Source organism: Triticum aestivum, chromosome 4A (assembly GCF_018294505.1).
Source record: "Triticum aestivum cultivar Chinese Spring chromosome 4A, IWGSC CS RefSeq v2.1, whole genome shotgun sequence".
Classification (NCBI taxonomy): Eukaryota; Viridiplantae; Streptophyta; class Magnoliopsida; order Poales; family Poaceae; genus Triticum; species Triticum aestivum.
Genome location: NC_057803.1, coordinates 271728387 through 271739745, shown reverse-complemented (window position 1 = coordinate 271739745; position 11359 = coordinate 271728387).

Sequence of the window (11359 nt, the reverse complement as noted above, 5' to 3'; positions counted from 1 at the left end):
CTGCTTTCATTTCCATATGTGAGGGTTTCTTGGGTTGCCGCCCCCATTGGGGACTCTTCAAGCACATCTTTACATGCCGCTCTCAATCGGTCAAGAAGGCCAAGTCGAGTGACGAAAGGACGCAGGTGATTCAACTGTGCGGGGGCCTGGCGATCCAGACGAGGGGAAAGAGTTGTTTTCCATCTATCATTTTCCCGGAGTCAGTCCGCGGTTGGCAGGCGACCTGGTTTTACTGTCAAGACCAGGCGACCCCAGGGCAGTCGACCGGACTTCCCCCTTTCTCTCTCGACCGAGATGAAAAACCTGCTTCTCTGAAAGTGACGCCGGAGGAAAAGGCCCAAGTCAAAGTACTGGCTGGTCGAGTGGTTGAGCTTGTCCGTGAGGGCATGACTGGTATGGACTTGCTGGAGGTCTTCCTTCGGAGGCGCATCCGACCGCTCCAGGCTCGTGACCACCCGATGTGGCTGTACTCGGGTCTCGATGACACCACTCGGGTCCACCCGAAGGAGTTTACTGACGAGATGCTGGAGGGGTGGCTGTCGAGCATCACGGGGAACAAAGACAACCCCCGAGGAGCCAGGAGGGTAATTCCACTCGACAACTCGTATGACGTGGACCAGGTATGTCTTTATGCTCCTGACTGAGATCTTGTTTTCTTCATTGGTCTTCTTTGAGTAGGTCGATTGACTTTCATCTTGTCTGTTGTTTTCGAGGCGACTACCGAGATGTACTCGACGCCCAACGGGGCACAGGGGCCAACTGAGGAAGGGGAGGCGAGCGGAGGTGAGAGCGGAGACGATCAAGGCGAGTGGGAGTCTGACGGTGAAGGAGAGGGAGGCGACGACGTCGACTCCAGCGAAGAGGAGGAGGAGGAGGTTGAACCCCCCCGCCCGGAGGGGCGATCCAAGCTCACACACGACCCAGCGCGGGAGCGTGGTAGGGCGACTGCTCCTGTTGGGCAGTCGTCGAAACGCCCTCGGACCTCTTCCCCTACGCCGACTGGAAAGGCTCCCAAGCACCCACGCGCGGCGCCGTCCAAGCCGCCCATGGCTTTGCCCAAGATGAAGATGGTCGTCCCCACCATTTCTGGGTAATAATAAAACTTGTTTTCCTTTGTCGACCGTGGACAGATCCTTGGTCGATTCATTGAGCCAACTGACTGACTTTCAAGACTTGCAGCGCTGCTACTTCTGAGATCTCCGCCAAGGACGAAGACCAAGAGATGGAGGATGCTGTTACCTCCAACCCTGGTATGATTACTGACGTTCCTCTTTGAGTCGACTGAACATTTATTGCAACTCTGGTCGATTGAATGTTTCCCTTGTAGCCCCTCCTCATGTTATTGACCTCCCGGATGATGACGACAACGGACCGCTGAGAGTGAGGAGGAACAAGAGGGCGTCGGCTGACAAGACCCCCCAATCTGCTCCGGCGTTTGAGGCTGTAGCTCGGGATGGTGGTGACACCGCTCGGGCTTCTGTGACTTTTGCCATTCCTCTAACAAGTGTGCGGCCTTCGACGTCGACTGCGGATCCGCCTTCGCTTTTTGCCGCTTACCCTATCCCTGAGGACCAAGCGGCTGCCGCAAAAGAGGCTATACGCCAGGCGGGGATCATGATGGAGTAAGTGAAGGTGGCTCGGGAGGCCAGCCAAGCAGCTTATGACGCGAGCTTGGCTCTTCAGAGCAACGTCCAGGTCAGTCGACTCAACACTTGGTCTGTTATGATATGCTGTTTGAAGAATCTATTTTCCGAAGATCTTTGTATCTGTACACCCACTGGGTGTGTCTGCCAATTCTTGGACGAGTGGGGGCACGCTAAGTGCACCCACTGGGTGTAGTCCCCGAGACTACGGTGGACTGCTGGCAGTCGACTGTAGTCTTTATATTGTGTTGTTGTAGCTGTATTTCTTCACTCGGTCTGGTCAGGCCATGTCGAATGGAACTGTATCCGGTCGACTGCGGGCAGTCGACTTTTTTTTACAGTGGGGGCACGCTGAGTGCACCCACTGGGTGTAGTCCCCGAGACTACTGTCGAATGTTCTTGATTCGGCTGTAGTGTTAGAAACGTCATCATTGTCTCTTAGTTGCTCGGAAGCAACTTGTCTTGGATGTCTGTCGACTGATTTTTCTTTTTACAGAAATCTTGCGAACTTGTAGCTCACTATACTGAGCTGGAGAATCAGCAGATCCAGCTCAACCTTAACTTGAAGCTTGCCTAGGAGAATTTGAAGAAGGCGCAGGAAGAAGCAAAAGGTATGGCTGGCGAGGTTCTCCATTCTTGACGAGTGGCTTTTCTATCTTGTCCACTCTTGATATTGATTCCACTCGACGCGCCGCAGATAAACTGGAGGAAGCTCTAAAGAAGAAGGATCAAGATCTTGCAGAGGCACAGAAGGAGGTCTTGGACAAAACGAGGCTTGCTAAAGAGAAAATGGCCTTGGTCGGAGCTCTTGAGCAGGAGAACTCCAGACTGAAAGCTGCTCTCGAGGTAGCCAATCAAGAGGGCAGCCGACTGAAGAACGACAACGTGGCTCTGCACGACAAGGCGGGTGAGTTGGCGGGGAAGAGGAACGATCTGGAGGCTTATCTCGGTGGACTCACCAAGAAGCTGTTCGTCGTGCTCGAAGGTAATTACTCTGCCCCGACTGTCTTGCAGTTACCAAGTCTGTGTAGGGTCACTGCCTTATTCTTGAATCGTGTTTGCAGAATTCTGTCAGAACTTTGAAGAGGAGACCAGTCGAGTGGAGCCAGGCTTGGACCCCGCTAACTCCCTTGTGAAGGACGAGGCTGCAATGAACGTGCTCCGTCTGGAGTCTCGTATTGCCAGCGTGGTTGACTATCTTGCTCGACTGAAGGTTGCGATGTCACGGATCGATACATCACTCTGGCCTGGGACGACGCTTCAGAATGACCTCGAGTCCCTGATGGCTCGACTTAATGAAGTCCCAGGTCGAGTGGCGGAATGGAAGAAATCTTCTGCTAGATGTGGTGCTGATGTCGCTCTGTCTCTGGTCCGCGTCCATTGCAAGGAGGCGTGAGAAGAAAAGCTGGCCGCCATCCAAGTTGCCAATACCAGGAAGCACAACTTTCAAGACTTCATGGAGACTTTCATTGCTGCTGCCACTCGTATTGCAGACGGGATCGACTTGGACGAGTTCGTCGCCCCTTCCAGTCCTCCTCCTGAGGAATGAAAAACTTTTATGCTTCACTCTAAATTTGCCTCGGAATGCCGAGTGGATTTGTAACCGTTAAATTCCGCCGAGCCGAGGGCTCGAGTACTTTGATCTGAGGTCTGGGACCTTTTAGGCCTTATCTGATCTTGATTTCTCATTGAATATCTTCATGATTTGATTCGTCGAGTGGAACTTGATCTTCACTCGGAATAACCTTGTATTTGCGGCGCAACTCCGAAGGAGAACATAGCAGTCGACTTGCGCCTTGTCGTCCTTGCGGATTGGGTTGTGTCCTGTACTTAGGCGAGCACTGGGCTGCAGCTAAGCCTCCGAGTGGGAGGTTTTCTCTCCACTCGGTAGGATTTTTAAACACTTAGGCGAGCGCTGGGCTGCAGCTAAGCCCCCGAGTGGGAGGTTTGCTCTCCACTCGGTAGGATTTTTAAACACTTAAGCGAGCGTTGGGCTGCAGCTAAGCCCCCGAGTGGGAGGTTTGCACTCCACTTGGTAGGATTTTTAAACACTTAGGCGAGCACTGGGCTGCAGCTAAGCCCCCGAGTGGGAGGTTTGCTCTCACTCGGTAGGATTTTTAAACACTTAGGCGAGCACTGGGCTGTAGCTAAGCCCCCGAGTGGGAGGTTTGCTCTCACTCGGTAGGATTTTTAAACACTTAGGCGAGCACTGGGCTGCAGCTAAGCCCCCGAGTGGGAGGTTTGCTCTCACTCGGTAGGATTTTTAAACACTTAGGCGAGCACTGGGCTGCAGCTAAGCCCCCGAGTGGGAGGTTTGCTCTCACTCGATAGGATTTTTAAACACTTAGGCGAGTGCTTGGACTGCAGCTAAGCCCCCGAGTGGGAGGTTTGCTCTCACTCGGTAGGATTTTTAAACACTTAGGCGAGCACTGGGCTACAACTAAGCCCCCGAGTGGGAGGTTTGCTCTCACTCGGTAGGATTTTCAAACACTTAGGCGAGTGCTTGGACTGCAGCTAAGCCCCCGAGTGGGAGGTTTGCTCTCCACTCGGTAGGATTTTTTCACACTTAGGCGAGTGCCTGACTGCAGCTAAGTCTCTAAGTGGGAGAACTTAGGCGAGTACTGGACTGCAGCTAAGCCCCCGAGTGGGAGGATTGCTCTCCACTCGGTAGGATTTTTTCAAACTTAGGCGAGTGCCTGACTGCAGCTAAGTCTCTAAGTGGGAGAACTTAGGCGAGTACTGGACTGCATCTAAGCCCCCGAGTGGGAGTCTGGCTCGCCACTCGGTAGGATTTTTAAACACTTAGGCGAGCACTGGGCTGCAACTAAGCCCCCGAGTGGGAGGTTTGCTCTCACTCGGTAGGATTTTTGAACACTTAGGCAAGCGCTGGGCTGCAGCTAAGCCCCCGAGTGGGAGGTTTGCTCTACACTCGGTAGGATTTTTCAAACTTAGGCGAGTGCCTGACTGCAGCTAAGTCTCTAAGTGGGAGAACTTAGGCGAGTACTGGACTGCAGCTAAGCCCCCGAGTGGGAGGATTGCTCTCCACTGGGTAGGATTTTTTCAAACTTAGGCGAGTGCCTAACTGCAGCTAAGTCTCTAAGTGGGAGAACTTAGGCGAGTACTGGACTGCAGCTAAGCCCCCGAGTGGGAGTCTGGCTTGCCACTCGGTAGGATTTTTAAACACTTAGGCGAGCACTGGGCTGCAGCTAAGCCCCCGAGTGGGAGGTTTGCTCTCACTCGGTAGGATTTTTGAACACTTAGGCAAGTGCTGGGCTGCAGCTAAGCCCCCGAGTGGGAGCCTGGCTCTCCACTCGGTAGGATTTTTGAAATGTAGGCGGAACGGATCCGCAGCTAAGTCACCCACTGGGGGATTTCGTATGCAAACAAAAGTGACAGCAATTATTGGAACACTCTTGTCTTGGGTAAAAATAAACTGTAGAAATTTTTTCTTATTACATCTCGTCCAAGGGAGAACTCAAGTGTAATAGGGGCGGAGCAGTTCCGCATTCCAAGCTCGTGGCTCGTCGATCTGGCGATCAACATTGTAGAGGTGATATGCTCCATTGTGGAGGACTCTGGTGACGATGAAGGGGCCTTCCCAAGTAGGAGCAAGTTTGTGTGGTTTCTGCTGATCCACTCGGAGGACCAAATCTCCTTCTTGGAAGGCTTGGCTCTTCACATTTCTGGCATGGAATCGACGCAAGTCTTGCTGATAGATGGTCGATCTGATCATAGCCATTTCCCTCTCCTCCTCTAGGAGGTCGACTGCGTCTTGCCGGGCTTGCTCTGCTTCATCTTCGTTATAAAGCTCGACTCTGGGGGCGTTGTGAAGTAGATCGCTCGGCAGGACGGCTTCGGCTCCGTAAACCAGAAAGAATGGCGTTCTTCCAGTCGACCGGTTCGGGGTGGTCCTCAGTCCCCACAAAACTGACGGAAGCTCGTCGACCCAAGCGCCTGCTGCGTGCTTGAGATCACGCATCAGTCGAGGCTTCAGTCCTTTGAGAATTAGAGCATTTGCTCTTTCAGCTTGTCCGTTCGTCTGGGGATGCGCGACCGACGCGTAGTCGAGTCGTGTGCCTTGAGAGGCGCAAAAAGCTCTGAACTTGTCTGAATCTAAGTTTGACCCATTGTCAGTGATGATGCTATGTGGGACCCCATATCTGAATATCAACTCTCTAACGAAACTGATAGCAGTGCTAGCAGCAAGATTTTTGATAGGCTTGGCTTCAATCCATTTCGTAAACTTGTCGACTGCCACAAGCACATGTGTGAATCCGCTCCTGCCTGTTCTCAGTGGGCCAACCATGTCCAGTCCCCAAACAGCAAAGGGCCAGACGAGTGGAATGGTCCTCAGAGCTGATGATGGCTTGTGCGACATGTTGGAGTAGAACTGGCAGCCTTCACACTTGTCGACTATCTCTTTCGCCATTTTGTTTGCCCTGGGCCAGAAAAAACCCGCTCGGTATGCTTTGGCCACAATGGTCTGAGAGGACGCATGGTGACCACAGGTCCCCGAGTGGATATCATCAAGGATCATCTGACCTTCTTCTGGCATTATGCACTTCTGACCGATTCCAGTCGCGCTTTCTCTATACAACTATCCTTTTATGACTGTGAAAGCTTTAGATCGACGGACGATCTGTCGAGCCTCTTCTTCGTCCTCTGGAAGTTCTTTCCTCAAGATATACGCGATGTATGGTATCATCCAGTCGGGAGTGATAGCCAAGACCTCCATGACTAGGTCGACCACAGCGGGAATTTCGACTTCAGTCGGATCTGTGGCACTTTTCGGTTGCGGGGCTTCTTCTGTGAAAGGATCCTCCTGGACTGACGGCGAGCGGATGTGCTCCAAAAACACATTGCTGGGAATGGCTTCTCTCTTGGAGCCTATCTTTGCCAGATCATCGGCTGCTTGATTTTTCAGTCGGGGGATGTGATGAAGCTCTAGCCCCTCGAATTTCTTTTCTAGCTTTCTTAATGCGTTGCAGTAGCCATTCATAGCTAGGCTTCTAACGTCCCACTCCTTCATCACCTGATTAACCACCAGATCTGAGTCGCCGTAGACCATGAGGCGCCGGACGCCGAGTGAAATGGCCATGCGCAACCCATACAAGAGTGCTTCATATTTTGCTTCATTATTGGAGGAATCGAAGTGAATCTGGAGAACATATCTGAGCTTATCTCCTCGGGGGGAGACCAATACTACCCCAGCACCGGAACCATTCAGCATCTTAGATCCATCGAAGAACATGGTCCAGTGCTCCGAGTGAACTTGGGTCGGAAGCTGCTATTCAATCCACTTAGCGACGAAATCTGCAATTGCTCAGGACTTGATAGCCTTCTTTGCTTCAAACTTGATATCTAGGGGAAGGAGTTCAATCGCCCACTTCACCACTCGACCAGTTGCATCTCTGTTGTGCAAAATCTCTGACAGTGAAGCGTCGCTGATGACTGTAATGGAATGGTCAGAGAAGTAGTGTGCAACCTTCTTCGTGGTCATGTAAATCCCATATACAAGCTTCTGGTAATGGGGATATCTTTCCTTCGAAGGAGTCAAAACTTCAGACACGTAATATACTGGGCGCTGAACTCTGAAGGCCTTTCCTTCTTCTTCCCGCTCGACTGTAAGTACTGTACTGACAACTTGTCCCGTGGCCGCAATGTAAAGCAGCAGAGGCTCTTTACTGATTGGGGCAGCAAGCACCGGCTGGGTGGAGAGCAGAGCTTTGAGCTCTGCGAACGCTGCATCAGCTTCTGGGGTCCACTCGAACTTGTCAGACTTCTTCATCAGTCGGTAAAGAGGCAACGCCTTTTCATCGAGACGAGAAATGAATCGACTTAGAGCGGCCAAGCAACCTGTAAGCTTCTGGACATCTTGTACACGCACAGGGTGCTTCATCCGGAGTATGGTGCCAACTTTCTCGGGATTGGCGTCGATTCCTCGTTCGGAAACGAGGAAACTGAGTAACTTTCCACCTGGAACTCCGAATGTGCACTTTGATGGATTGAGCTTGATATCATATCTCCTGAGGTTAGCAAAGGTTTCGGCAAGGTCAGTCAGTAGGTCGGAACCTTTCCGTGAATTAACCACAATATCATCCATGTATGCTTCTACATTCCGACTGATCTGAGTGAGCAAACACTTCTGAATCATCCTCATGAACGTGGCTCCAACATGTTAAATCCATTGAAATTAATAGCCACACTAAAACAAATTTATGTTTAAAAATAAATTAGTACTATGTCATGTTATATCCATTGAAATACTCCCTCCGTCCCAAAATTCTTGTCTTAGATTTGTCTAAATACAGATCTACCAAGTTACGTTTTGGTATTAGATACATCCGTATCTAGACTAATCTAAAACAAGAATTTTGGGACGGAGGGAGTATAAGATATCAGTGAAGAACAAAAACAAAAAAAAGAAACTAATATCCCATTTGCTATAATTTTTTGGAATTTTCAACCCCTTTTGATATTATTTTTAACAGACACTAACCATACTCTTTGGCCAGGCCGGAATGCATCCCTCCTAGTCTTGAAACATTTTCATCCCAGTAAGTCGGAGAAAACAAATAGGCCTAGCTTGGGTATTCTTCAAAAATAAATATTGGGCTACCTATTTTCCCAAAGAAAAAACTGATGGGCTGGTCATGTTGTTAGACGGGCCACAGAGACCGCACAACCCAGTTTATAGCCTACTCCTCCGAATTACTACTAAAAAAGTTGTGCAATTGTGTCATTAATTGACTATACATTGAAAATGATATCAGCAGGGTGGATTAGAGTAAAAATGAGGTGTTCATCTGAGTAGTAAAAGAGGCGCTTACTTGTGTTCGGGAGTAGACCTGGTGGGTCTGTACTGTCATACTCACAACTATAGTTCTCTCCCGATTCACTATGTTGACAGGGACCGTTTCGAAAAAAACTATGTTGACAGGGCCAGAGGGAGGCGCCGCGGTGAGCGCACCAAGGCAGAGGATAAAGTGATGTTGCCAATGTGCTGGGCTGGGTTGGACATTCTTATTAAAAAATAAAAATGGACCGGATCTATTTACAACATTGACTATGATTTGCATGGGTCCGCTGGTTGCAGTAAGAAAATGCTGGGAGAAAGAAGATTGGTCGCTATCTTTGCCGAAGAATAGTATCGACTGAATGTAACGACACTATCATAGGAAATAATATCCTCCTGTTAAATCATGAATTTAAAGAACTGGTGCATGAGCATTTAGCTTTATTTATTTATTTACTTATTTAAGTTTAGGGGACCATGAGCATGTACCTGGGCCGGATTCATGTGAGAGCCTCCCTTCCAATTAATTATGGGCTTCTCTATTAGGCCTTCATCAGTGGGCTGCATGTTATCAACAATTGGAAAATGTGTTCCGTACGAAAAATAGTGTGCGCTACATACGGTACGGGGCAACCGTGCAACGACTTCCAAAACATTTTGTTTGTCGTTCTAACAACACATTTATTCAACCAACAGACGAAATATACTACTGACTGTACATTGAAAACAACAGCAGCAGCAACTAGGGCTGGGGGTGCAACAGAAGTAGTAAGCAGGCCAGAAGAGTGAAGACACAGCTCTCTCTTCCAAGCCAAATATCAGCCATCATTACAAAAGGGCTACCAAAAAAGAACAAGTGTATGCATCAAACTAAGAAACTGTTCGCTTGCTGCTCCGCTCTGGTTCATGTGATGGTCCAGAAGCCCAATAATCTGGCCTGTGGCCCATACTGATGGGAGGTGGTGCAGTAGAAAAGATGACTAGCGCCAGAGTCATAACACCAGCGAACCGGTACACTTGACTTATCGGTGGCAGACTGCCGTAAATTGAATGAACTCCTCTGTTTCGAGAATCTATGGAGCACCTCATTCATCGCTCCGTAATTTCCAACAACAAAGCGCTCCGCTCCACTCCGTCGACCCCAGGGAGTAGCAGTGTTCGGGTCGGCTCCAGCCGCTCCGAGAGCGGAGTCCTGGAGCGGAGCGACTCCGAACAGGCTCTAAATAAAGATCCTACTACACCAAGTGTACGTATCTAACTAACTGTCTCTATTAGACATCACTATTTATTAAGCTGTGGAGATTGGCTGACGGCTTGAACCAGATGGGTGCCTGACAGGGGAAACTCCAGCCAGTAGGTCGAAGTCTGATACTTGCGACCCTCTCTCCTACTTTGGTCTGTAGAGCGTGGCGGCACATATCTAGAGACGCATGGTGCACAGTGTACACACAGTTTTGCCTGATAAACGATACCGCACTGCCATCATGATCCTTGCCGTCGGTAATCTCCTGGTTAATCGGATAATTCAGTCCGACAACATCATATCAAGTTGGAGTCAAATAACCCTAAAAAAAAAGTTGGAGTCAAATAAACATGGGAGATGGGAGTACAGGACCGAAAGTCTGGCGTGACTACGGTTTGCTGAGCTGCAGGTCCATCAGTCCATCGCCGGACAGCGTCCTTCTATCTACGTGGCCCAACCTTGCAGTGCACAAACGCGACATCCTGCAATAAAAAATTTGGGTGGGCCTAGATTTCTCTAGAATGAACAACCAGGTGCATGGTGGATACTGTAGACGCGAATCCGTGCATTTTGAACCATAGGATTGACCCTATCGATGGCTGAAATTACTTCTTAGGCCCATGTTTCAAATTTTCAAAATTGGTACACTATATAGTAGTATAGATATAGTTAAAAAACAAAGAAGAGTAGTAGATATAGAGATAAGAACAGAGACTAGGGAGGAGCACCATCTACTGCTTCGTGGGCTACTCTTGCACTCCATTCGACGGCCGCAACGTCCCCTACAGCCACTCCCTCCTGCGCTCCATTCAGCGGGCGATGTTGAAATGTGGGAAGCGCACTCTCGCGACTGCTAGCTCGATGACTTCTTCCCCGACCTCGGCAACCTCTTCCTCAACAACATGGGTGACAACCTCAATGCCAATGGTGCTGCTCCAGCTGCACCGTATGTGTTTCTGTCCTTCTTGTTTGAAATCGTGGTAGAATTCATGTTTCTAGTCTATGTCCTAGATTCGATCTATTCATCTACTATGCTAGTTCGCATGATTAGTTTAATCTCTGTTGTAGCCGACATGATTTATTTTGTGCTTATTCGGACTAAATCTCGTAGTAACTTGCTCATATATTGAACTGGAGGAACATCCCCTATAGCCACTCCCGTTTCATGCACGGCCCGATTGATGCCTCCAAGGAGCCCTTCGTCTACTGCTATGAGTGCCTGGTGCTGTTTTGGGGCTCGCCGGCAGACATCGTGCATCACCTGACGTGGGCGTGTGATGATCACTACTGGCCCTTGGCGAAGAACATCAAGTATGAGACATGCTACCCGTTCACCGTGCCGGAGTCGCTGGAGGATCACCGTCGTCTGCTAGTCTTGGAGGAGGACGGCAGCATCTTCCTCTTGATAGTGGGCACCGGCGAGGCCCGCGCAGGCTGCCGCCCCGTCTCTGTAGTGTGCGTCAGGGGCGACGCCACTGATGCTGACACTTACACGAGGCTGATGTACGGGTGCGTGCTCACTATTACTACCCCTCGGAGGTACGTGGGCGGCGACACTGGCTACATCAAGCTGACTTGGACTTTGCCGAGCTGGGACCTTCCCGCCGACGTGGACATGGAAGATGCACAGTATTCTTTGACCCCCAAAAGTGTGCACGGGGACTTCAAGGAGGTTCA